Here is a 12,774-nt window from a genome sequence, read left to right as displayed (position 1 = left end):
AGAAGCAGACCATGACAGCTTCTCCAACCCCCCAAACAAAATCTTTCCCAAATGAAGATACAATCCTGGAATTATCAGACACAGAATATAAAAAACTAATTTACAGAATGCTTCAAGACATCAGGGATGACCTCAGAAATTAAATAAGGCAAACTGCAGAAAAAGCCAAGGAACACACTGATAAAACTGTTGAAGAACTCAAAAAGATTATTCAAGAACATAGTGGAAAAATTAATAAGTTGCAAGAATCCATAGAGAGACAGCATGCAGAAATCCAAAAGATTAACAATAAAATTACAGAATTAGACAACGCAATAGGAAGTCAGAGGAGCAGACTTGAGCAATTAGAATGCAGACTGGGAAATCTGGAGGACCAGGGAATTAACACCAACATAGCTGAAAAAAAAAAATCAGATAAAAGAATTAAAAAAAATGAAGAAACCCTAAGAATCATGTGGGACTCTATCAAGAAGGATAACTTGCGTGTGATTGGAGTCGCAGAACAGGGAGGGAGGACAGAAAACACAGAGAAAATAGTTGAAGATCTGCTGACAGAAAACTTCCCTGACATCAGGAAAGACGAAAGGCTATCTATCCAAGATGCTCATCGAACCCCATTTAAGATTGATCCAAAAAGAAAAACACCAAGACATATTATCATCAAACTTGCCAAAACCAAAGATAAACAGAAAATTTTAAAAGCAGCCAGGGAGAAAAGAAAGGTCTCCTACAAGGGAGAATCAATAAGAATAAGTTGAGACTACTCAGCAGAAACCACGCAGGCGAGAAGGCAATGGGATGACATATACAGAGCAGTGAAGGAGAAAAACTGCCAGCCAAGGATCATATATCCAGCAAAACTCTCTCTGAAATATGACGGAGAAATTAAGATATTTACAGACAAACACAAGTTTAGAGAATTTGCAAAAACCAAACCAAAGCTGCAGGAAATACTAAAGGATATTGTTTGGTCAGAAAACCAATAATATCAGATACCAGCACAACACAAGGTCACAAAACAGAACATCCTGATATCAACTCAAATAGGGAAATCACAAAAACAAATTAAGATTAATTAAAAAAAAAAGCTCATAACAGGGAATCATTGAAGTCAATATGTAAAAGATCACAATAATCAAAAAGAGGGACTAAATACAGGTGGCATAGAACTGCCATATGGAGAGTGATACAAGGCGATATACAACAATACAAGTTAGGTTTTTACTTAAAAAATAGGGGTAAATATTAAGGTAACCACAAAGAGGTATAACAACTCCATAATTCAATATAAAAGCCAAGAAAAACGTAACGAGTCAACAAATATAAAGTCAAACACTATGAAAATGAGGATCTCACAATTTACTAAGAAAAACGTCTCAGCACAAAAAAGTATGTGGAAAAATGAAATTGTCAACAACACACATAAAAAGGCATCAAAATGACAACACTAAACACTTATTTATCTATAATTACGCTGAATGTAAATGGACTAAATGCACCAATAAAGAGACAGAGAGTCTCAGACTGGATAAAGAAACAAGATCCGTCTATATGCTGCCTACAAGAGACACACCTTAGACTTAGAGACACAAACAAACTGAAACTCAAAGGATGGAAAAAAATATATCAAGCAAACCATAAGCAAAAAGTAGCAATATTAATTTCTGACAAAATAGACTTCAGACTTAAATCCACCACAAAGGATAAAGAAGGACACTACATAATGCTAAAAGGGACAATTGATCAGGAAGACATAACCATATTAAATATTTATGCACCCAATGACAGGGCTGCAAGATACATAAATCAAATTTTAACAGAACTGAAAAGTGAGATAGACACCTTCACAATTAGAGTAGGAGGCTTCAACACACCACTTACGGAGAAGGACAGGACATCCAATAAGATGCTCAATAGAGACATGGAAGACCTAATTACAACAATCAACCAACTTCACCTTATTGACTTATACAGAACTCTCTACCCACCTGCTGCAAAGTATACTTTTTTTTCTAGTGCACATGGAACATTCTCTAGAATAGGCCACATATTAGGTCATAAAACAAACTTTTGCAGAATCCAAAACATCGAAATATTACAAAGCATCTTCTCAGACCACAAGGCAATAAAACTAGAAATCAATAACAGAAAAACTAGGGAAAAGAAATCAAATACTTGGAAACTGAACAATACCCTCCTGAAAAAAGACTGGGTTATAGAAGACATGAAGGAGGGAATAAGGAAATTCATCGAATGCAACGAGAATGAAAATACTTCCTATCAAAACCTCTGGAACACAGCAAAAGCAGTGCTCAGAGGCCAATTTATATCGATAAATGCACACATACAAAAAGAAGAAAGAGCCAAAATCAGAGAACTGTCCCTACAACTTGAACAAATAGAAAGTGAGCAACAAAAGAATCCATCAGGCACCAGAAGAAAACAAATAATAAAAATTAGAGCTGAACTAAATGAATTAGAGAACAGAAAAACAATTGAAAGAATTAACAAAGCCAAAAGCTGGTTCTTTGAAAAAATTAACAAAATTGATAAACCATTGGCTAGACTGACTAAAGAAATACAGGAAAGGAAACAAATAAACCGAATAAGAAACGAGAAGGACCACATAACAACAGACCCAACTGAAATTAAAAGAATCATATCAGATTATTATGAAAAATTGTACTCTAACAATTTTGCAAACCTAAAAGAAATGGATGAATTCCTGGAAAAACACTACCTACCTAAACTAACACATTCAGAAGTAGAACAACTAAATAGACCCATAACAAAAAAAGAGATTGAAACGGTAATCAAAAAACTCCCAACAACAACAAAAAAAAACTGGCCCGGACGGCTTCACTGCAGAGTTCTACCAAACTTTCAGAGAAGAGTTAACACCACTACTACTAAAGGTATTTCAAAGCATAGAAAATGACGGAATACTACCCAACTCATTCTATGAAGCCACCATCTCCCTGATACCAAAACCAGGTAAAGACATTACAAAAAAAGAAAATTACAGACCTATATCCCTCATGAGCATAGGTGGAAAAATCCTCAACAAAATTCTAGCCAATAGAATTCAACAACATATCAAAAAAAATAATTCACCACCACCAAGTGGGATTTATACCAGGTATGCAAGGCTGGTTTAATATCAGAAAGACCATTAATGTAATCCACCACATAAATAAAACAAAAGACAAAAACCACATGATCTTACCAATTGATGCAGAAAAGGCATTTGACAAAGTCCAACACCCATTTATTATAAAAACTCTCACCAAAATAGGAATTGAAGGACAATTCCTCAACATAATAAAGGGCATCTATACAAAGCCAACAGCCAACATCACTCTAAATGGAGAGAACCTGAAAACATTTCCCTTGAGAACGGGAACCAGACAAGGATGCCCTTTATCACCGCTCTTATTCAACATTGTGCTAGAAGTCCTAGCCAGAGCAATTAGGCTAGACAAAGAAATAAAGGGCATCCGGATTGGCAAGGAGGAAGTAAAATTATCTCTATTTGCAGATGACATGATCTTATGCACAGAAAACCCTAAGGAATCCTCCAGAAAACTACTGAAACTAATAGAAGAGTTTGGAAGAGTCTCAGGTTATAAGATAAACATACAAAAATCCCTTGGATTCCTCTACATCAACAAAAAGAACATCGAAGAGGAAATAACCAAATAAATAGCATTCACAGTAGCCCCCAAGAAGATAAAATACTTAGGAATAAATCTTACCAAGGATGTAAAATACCTATACAAAGAAAACTACAAAGCTCTACTACAAGAAATTAAAAAGGACATACCTTGCTCATGGATAGGAAGACGTAACATAGGAAAAATATCTATTCTACCAAAATCCATCTATATATACAATACACTTCCGATTCAAATTCCAATGTCATTTTTTAAGGTGATAGAGAAACAAATCACCAACTTCATATGGAAGGGAAAGAAGCCTCGGATAAGCAAAGCATTACTGAAAAAGAAGAAGAAAGTGGGAGGCCTCACTCTACCTGATTTCAGAACCTATTACACAGCCACAGTAGTCAAAACAGCCTGGTATTGGTACAACAAAAGGCACATAGACCAGTGGAACAGAATTGAGAACCCAGATATAAATCCATCCACATATGAGCAGCTGATATTTGACAAAGGCCCAGTGTCAGTTAATTGGGGAAAAGATAGTCTTTTTAACAAATGGTGCTGGCATAACTGGATATCCATTTGCAAAAAAATGAAACAAGACCCATACCTCACACCAAGCACAAAAACTAACTCCAAGTGGATCAAAGACCTAAACATAAAGACTAAAACGATAAAGATCATGGAAGAAAAAATAGAGACAACCTTAGGAGCCCTAATACAAGGCATAAACAGAATACAAAACATTACCAAAAATGACGAAGAGAAACCAGATAACTGGGAGCTCCTAGAAATCAAACACCTATGCTCATCTAAAGACTTCACCAAAAGAGTAAAAAGACCACCTACAGACTGGGAAAGAATTTTCAGCTATGACATCTCCGACCGGCGCCTGATCTCTAAAATCTATATGATTCTGTCAAAACTCAACCACAAAAAGACAAACAACCCAATCAAGAAGTGGGCAAAGGAGATGAACACACACTTCACTAAAGAAGATATTCAGGCAGCTAACAGATACATGAAAAAATGCTCTCGATCACTAGCCATTAGAGAAATGCAAATTAAAACTACGATGAGATTCCATCTCACTCCAACAAGGCTGGCATTAATCCAAAAAACACAAAATAATAAATGTTGGAGAGGCTGCGGAGAGATTGGAACTCTTATACACTGCTGGTGGGAATGTAAAATGGTACAACCACTTTGGAAATCTATCTGGCGTTATCTTAAACAGTTAGGAATAGAACTACCATACAACCCAGAAATCCCACTCCTCGGAATATACCCTAGAGAAACAAGAGCCTTCACACAAACAGATAGATGCACATCCATGTTTATTGCAGCTCTGTTTACAATAGCAAAAAGATGGAAGCAACCAAAGTGTCCATCAACGGATGAATGGGTAAATAAATTGTGGTATATTCACACAATGGAATACTACGCATCGATAAAGAACAGCGATGAATCTGTGAAACATTTCATAACATGGAAGAACCTGGAAGGCATTATGCTGAGCAAAATCAGTCAGAGGCAAAAGGTCAAATATTGTATAAGACCACTATTATAAGATCTTGAGAAATAGTATAAACTGAGAAGAATACATACTTTTGTGGTTACGAGGGGGGAGGGAGGGAGGGTGGGAGAGGGTTTTTTACTGATTAATTAGTAGATAAGAACTGCTTTAGGTGAAGGGAAGGACAAACTCAATACATGGAAGGTCAGCTCAATTGGACTGGACCAAAAGCAAAGAAGTTTCCGGGATAAAATGAATGCTTCAAAGGTCAGCGGAGCAAGGGCAGGGGTTTGGGAACCATGGTTTAAGGGGGCTTCTAAGTCAACTGGCAAAATAATTCTCTTATGAAAACATTCTGCATCCCACTTGGAAATGTGGCATCTGGGGTCTTAAATGCTAACAAGCGGCCATCTGAGATGCATCAATTGGTCTCAACCCACCTGGATCAAAGGAAAATGAAGAACACCAAGGTCACACGACAACTAAGAGCCCAAGAGACAGAAAGGGCCACATGAACCAGAGACCTACATCATCCTGAGACCAGAAGAACTAGTTGGTGCCCGGCCACAATCGATGACTGCCCTGACCGGGAGCACAACAGAGAACCCCTGAGGGAGCAGGAGATCAGTGGGATGCAGACCCCAAATTCTCATAAAACGACCATACTTAATGGTCTGACTGAGACTAGAGGAATCCCGGCGGTCATGGTCCCCAAACCTTCTGTTGGCACAGGACAGGAACCATCCCCGAAGACAAAACATGGCTTTGGTGATAGAAATGATGCTGGAGATCACATGATAGAATTTTGCAAGACCAACAACTTCTTCACTGCAAACACCTTTTTTTCAACAACATAAATAGCAACTATTTTTTTATACCTGTGAACCTCACAGATTGACTACATCCGTGGAAAGAAATGGTGGAAAAGCTCAATATTATCAGTCAGAACAAGATCAGGAGCTGACTGTGGAACAGACCATCAATTGCTCACATCCAAGTGCAAGTTAAACTTGAAGAAAATTAGAACAAGTCCATGGGAGCCAAAGTACAATCTTGAACATATCCCACCTGAATTTAGAGACCATCTCAAGAATAGATTTGATGCACTGAACACTAATGACCTAAGACCAAGTTGTGGAATGACATCAAGTCATCATACATGCAGAAAGCAAGAGGTCATTAAAAAGACAGAAAATAAAGAAAAGACCAAAATAGATGCCAGAAGTGGCTCTGAAACTTGTTCTTGAATGTAGAGCAGCTAAATGGAATGGAAGAAATGATGAAGTAAAAGATCTGAACAGAAGCATTCAAGGGGCAGCTTAAGAAGACAAAGTGAAGTATTATAATGAAATCTGCAAAGACCTGGAGATAGAAAACCAAAAGGGAAGAACATGCTCAGCATTTTTGAAGATGAAAGAACTGAAGAAAAAATTCAAGCCTCAAGTTGCAATAGCGAAGAATTATACAGGGAAGATCTGAAATGACTCAGCATCAAAAGAAGATGGAAGGAATACACAGAGTCATTGTACCAAAAAGAATTGGTCAACGTTATGATCAAGAACCAGTGGTAGTGAAGGAAGAGGTCCAAGGTCACTAAAGGCATTGGCGAAAAACAAGTCTCCAGGAACTGACAGAATACTAACTGAGATGTTGCAACAAATAGACGTAGTAATGCACGTGCTCACTCGTCTATGCCAAGAAATTTGGAAGACGACTACCTGGCCAACCAACTGAAAGAGATCCATATTTGTACCCATTCCCAAGAAAGGTGATCCAACAAAATGTGGAAATTATTGAACAATATCATTAATATTACACACAAGTAAAATTTTGCTGAAGATCATTCAAAAGCGGTTACATTAGTACCTCCACAGGGAACTGCCAGAAATTCAAGCAGTTTTCAGAAGAAGACATGGAACAAGGGATATCATTTCTGATGTCAGATGGATCATAGCTGAAAGCTGAGAATACCAGAAAGATGTTTACCTGTGTTTTACTAACTGTGCAAAGGCATTCAAATGTGTGGATCATAGCAAATTATGGATAACATTGCAAAGAATGGGAACTTCAGCACCCAAAATTGTGCTCATCAGGAACCTGTACTTAGACCAAGAGGCAGTTGTTTGAACAGAACAAAGGAACACTGCATGGTTGAAAGACAAGAAAGGTGTATGTCAGGGTTGTATCCTTTCACCACACTTACTCTATCTGTATGCTGAGCAGACAATCTGAGAAGCTGGACTACATGAAGAACAGGGCATCAGGATTGGAGGAAGTTTCATTAACAACCTGTGATAGGCAGATGACACAACGTTGCTTGCTGAAAGTGAAGAGGACTTGAAGCACTTACTGATGAAAATCTAGGACCACAGCCTTCATTATGGATTACACCTCAACATAAAGAAAACAGAAATCCTCACAACTGAACTGAAAAGCAACATCAAGATAAATGGAGAAAATATTGAAGCTGTCACAGATTTCATTTTACTTGGATTCACAATCAATGCCCATAGAAGCAGCAGTCAAGAAATCAAAGAATGCATTGCATTGGGCAAATCTGCTGCAAAAGACCTCTTTAAGGTGTTCAAAAGCAAAGATGTTACTTTAAGGACTCAGGTGTGCCTGACCCAAGCCACGGTGTTTTCAATTGCCTTATATGCACGTGAAAGCTGGGCAATGAATAAGGAAAACTGAAGAAGAATCCATGCCTTTGAATTATGATGTTTGCAAAGAATATTGAATATACCATGTACTGCCAAATCTGTCTTGGAAAAAGTACAGCCAGAAATGCTCTTTAGAAGCAAGGATGGTGAGACATCGTCTTGGACACGTTATTAGGAGAGACCAGTTCCTGGAAAAGGACACATTCCTTGGTGAAGTGGAAGGTCAGCAAAAAATATGAAGACCCTCAATGAGATGGATTGACACAGTGGCTGCAACAATGGACTCAAGCATAACAAAAGATTGTTAGGATGGCACAGAACTGGGCAGTATTTTGTTCTGTAGCACATAGGGTCGTTATGAGTCAGAAGTGACTCAACAGCACCTAACAACACCATCATCTTGAAGGAAGCACATAGTGGTTGATGCAAAAATATTATTTTGGATAGTTATCATTTGGCCTGAAGGCTTACTACTTTGTCTTCCCTGGACTGGCTCTAATGTGAAGAGAGAAAAGAACTCCTCCCAAATACTATCTCAACTTTCCAATCCCCATGCCCATTGGCTAAGCTTTATTCTTACATAAGCCTAAGTCACTCTGCCCTGTAGGAGAATTCTCTAACCTGGCAACCAGGAGTAGACTTCAGGGCAACTGCAAATCCAATAAAACTATATGCAAATTTGGTAAGTAGTTGCATTTTGTTGGGTAGAAGATCCAGAGTTTCCATCAAATTTTTAAAGGGACAAAGAAGATAAATAATTTCTGCCCTACCGTGGGGACCATGGTCTTGGGGAACATCTAGCTCAATGGCATAACATACTTCATAAAGAAAATGTTCTTCATTCTACTATGGCGAGTAGCATCTGAGCAGCCATCGAAGATACTCCACTGGTCTCACTGTATCAGGAGCAAGGGAGAATGGAGAAAACGAAAGACACAAGGCAAAGATTCATCCAAAGGACTTATGAACCACAACTACCACAGCCTCCACTAGGCTGGGTCCAGCACAACTAGATGGTGCCTGGCTACCACTACTGACTGCTCTGACAGGGATCACGACAGAGGTTCCCAAACGGAGCTGGAGAAAAAATGTAGAACAAAATTCTAACTCACAAAAAAAGGCCAGACTTACTGGTCTGACAGAGATTGAAGAAACCCCAAGAGTATGCCCTCCAGATACCCTTTTAGCTCAGTAATGAAGTCACTCCTGAGTTTCACCCTTCAGCCAAAGATTAGACAGGTCCATAAAACAAAACAAGACTAAAGGGCACATCAGCCCAGGGGCGAGGACTAGAAGGCAGGAGGGGACAGAAAAGCTGGTAATAGGGAACCCAAGGTCGAGAAGGGAGAGTGTTGACATATTGTGGATTGGTAACCAATGTCACAAAACTATATGTGTGCTAATCATTTAATGAGAAGCTAGATTGTGGTAAACTTTCATCTAAAGTACAATAATAAAGTATATGTATATGTAATAAACTAAAAAAAAAATCTGCCCTAGACATCTATCCAATATAATTTTGAAGAGGTTGTGATTTGAGGAGATGAAAATCTGCACCTGCAAGAAGGGAATGCTTCCAACCTTGTTTTATTTCACTTCTGAACTTACTGAAAGTCATTAATTTGGTAAAGTCATGTCCATTCACCAAGAAGCAACAGCATTCCCTTTTTATAGATTGATTGGATGTTATTTCTCAAGGAGATTTTAAAGAGAACCTACTCCAGCCTCCTTATTGTGCATATTCAGGAGCTTCTTCAAGCATCTGATTAATACCAGAACCATGCCCAAGTAGTCTCTTTCTGTTTCTCCATACAGAAAAATGGCTGTCTTTTCCTAGGTTGGCCTATCTCCAAATTCTCACGTATTTGCAAAATCTGGCATGAGTAAACATGAAATTAAGATATTTTTGGAGATAATGTGCTAATGATGCCCATTTATCTCTTTTGTATAATATGTATCTAACAAAATGATAATATGTATCTAAGAGGATTTTCCATAAAGTTGGCGATTATATATGGAAGGCACAGATTAACTCAATATCAATGATTTAAATTTGTACAATTAGCCAGCTGCATGACTTAAAAAAAAAAAAAAAAAGATGAATGTTTTTTTTCTTCTTTTCTGGGAATAAAGTCATTTTCTTCTCTCATCTTTTCTTCAGCAGATGTCATAAAACAGATTCGTGGAATGGAATGCAAACTACTCCTTTGTAACCATGTTTGTTCTCCTGGATTTCTCAAATGCAAAAGAGCTGTAGCTCATTCTCTTTCCAATATTCTTAAGAGTAGCTTGTGGCTTTCATCTGGAACCTGGGTATCATCATCCTCATCAGGATGGACTCCCACCTGCACACACCCATGTACTTTTTTCTGTTTCATGTTGTTTATAAGACATCTGCTATCCTTCTTCCATCAGCCCAAGGATGCTATGGGACTTCTTAAAAGATAAAATGATTTCCTTAATTGATTATACTATTCAGTTTTGTGCGTGTATGTGTGTGTCCTGAATGAGTCTGGCTGAGTGCTTCCTCTTGGCCGCCACGGCCTACAACTGATATGTTGCCATTGGTTGGTCCCTGCACTACTTAGCTATCGTGATGCGTGGTCTCTGTGTGAAGATGGTTGCTGGGGTCTATATGACTGGTTTCCTGAATAGCTTATTTCAAACAATCTCTTGTTTTCATCTTTACTACTGTGGGAAAAATACCATTCAACATTTCCTGTGTGACTTGCCTCGGATTGTTTCCTTGTCCTGCTCCAATCCCTTCATTAGCAAAATGATTATTCCGATAGTTACTTTTGTTGGGTTTGGTTCTTTTCTTGTGGGTTAGCCTGTGGTTTCATTGCAGCTTCCATCCTGAAACTATTCTCAGGCAAATGTAACGCCAAGGCCTTCAACAGCTGTGCCTCCTACCTGGCAGCTATGACATTCTTCTTTGGCACAGCCCTCTATGTGTACAGGGGTCCCAGCTCTAGTCATTCCATGAAGAATGACAAGGTGCTATCACTGTTCTAAGTCATTTTCATTCCCACATTTGAGTCCTCCGATCTATAGTCTGAGGAATAAGGAGATCAAAGAAGCCCTCAAGATGGTAATAAAGAGGGCAACACTCTTACCACAGCAAGAATAATATTTGCACGACTATTATTATCCTTGTGGGGAAGATGGAGATAAGAATGCGTAAGTGACATTTACAGTTCACTTTAATAGCTAGGCTGATAGAACAAGAGAAAATCATGTATCCTTGATTGCTGGGGCCATTGTGCTTAGGTGCCACCAGCAAATGATCTTTCTGAGTCAGTGACAGTCACATTGAATAAACTTTAAAAAGTCATTTTCCATGATTAGAACTCAGATAGATAAAATCCTAAAAGGTGATTATGCTTTGAGAAAAGAGGTACTGATAGAGATTATATGTAGAGAAATGACAAGAACTTGGCACACCACATAACCTGTTCTTTCCTTCACTGATTTTCCTTATTTTTAATTGTGTCAAACATTTACATTTATTTATTGTCTAATAAAAATAATGTATAAAATTAAATATAGAAAAATTAAAAAATAATTTTTAAAGGAACACTTTATAACTTTGATCCTAAACTGAGAGAGAGGGAGGTTGAAATTTGGTGGAATTTACTTTCAACAATGTTGTTCCATCCACTTTACCCCTTAAGCTTATGAAAGGTGGTGAATAGTGAAAAAGAGATGGGAGATAGGAAGCGTAGGGGGACGAAGACACTTTCAAGGTCAAGGGTTGGGGTGATTCCTAGAAGCTAGTGAGAAGTAAAAGGCCAGCAATTTCTGGGCATAAGTGGGCCTGGAGCATACTCTACAGTAGCACCCTGGAGACTGTGCAAGACCTCAGAAATGATGGCCATCATGGTGGTTTGCCTAGGAAGGCAGGACATGAATCCTAGTGCTTCCAGGGCCTAGGTTTGACAAGGGAGTAGCACAGCCCCCAGCCCTGGGGTACCACAGAGACTCAAAGTCCTTATGACGGCTATTGCTTATGATTGATATGTTGTCATTTGTAATCCACTGCTCTATTCCAAACCCTCTGTGTTAGGATAGTGCTGAAAGCCTATATAGCTAGACTTTCTGCTTCTTTATCCCATTTGTGTGCCTTAGTTCAGCTCCACTTCCTTGGGCCTAATGTTATCAATCACTTTTTCTGTGATATACCCAAACTGTTAATCTCGTCCTGCTGTGACACTTTTTTTGTACAAGTCATGCCTGCTATGTTAACAATGATCTTTGTAATAGCAAACGTTCTAGTCATCGTGATATCCTGTAGCTACATTACCATCTCCATCATGAAGATCGCTTCAGCTAAAGGCAGGTCCAAGGCTTTCAACATCTGTGCCTCTCACCTGACAACTCTTTCCCTGTTATATACCTCAGTTATTATTGTGTATTTGAGCTCCAGCTCTGGGTGTTCCTCTAGCTTTGACAGATTTGCATCAGTCTTCTTCACTATGGTGATTTCAATGTTGAATCCCCTGACTTACAGCTTGAGGAACAAGGAAATCAAAGATGCCTTAAAGAGGTTGCAAAGGAAGAGTGGATAATGCTTAAAGTCACAGATTCTGAGATTTCTGACAGCTTTGCCTGTCAGAACCATCTTAATCCACTATAAGAGACACATAAACACAATATAGTAATATTAACACTGCCTTTGTACAAAATGGCATACATGGTATATAGACACGTGAATTTCTGTTCATTTTTGGTGAAGAAGACAGAAGCAAAAGGACTCATTAACAACCTGTATTATACAGATGACACAACCTTGCTGGCTGAAAGTAAAGAGTACTTGAAGCACTTGTTGATGAAGATCAAAGACCACAGCCTTCAGTATGGATTGCACCTCAACAAAAAGAAAACAAAATCCTCACAACTGGACCAATAAGCAACATAATGATACACAAAGAGG

The 12,774-nt window shown here is 38.4% G+C and overlaps 1 pseudogene; it reads left to right on the top strand.

Annotated features, from left to right (window-relative positions):
- The first annotated feature begins 11,834 nt into the window (after positions 1–11,834).
- LOC126080621 (olfactory receptor 5AN1-like) lies at positions 11,835–12,409 on the top strand (annotated as a pseudogene).
- The last annotated feature ends 365 nt before the right edge of the window (positions 12,410–12,774 follow it).

This window comes from Elephas maximus, chromosome 7, assembly GCF_024166365.1.
Source record: "Elephas maximus indicus isolate mEleMax1 chromosome 7, mEleMax1 primary haplotype, whole genome shotgun sequence".
NCBI lineage: Eukaryota > Metazoa > Chordata > Mammalia > Proboscidea > Elephantidae > Elephas > Elephas maximus.
Note: the sequence above shows the minus strand (reverse complement) of the source record. Positions and strands in the feature narration are given on the sequence as shown.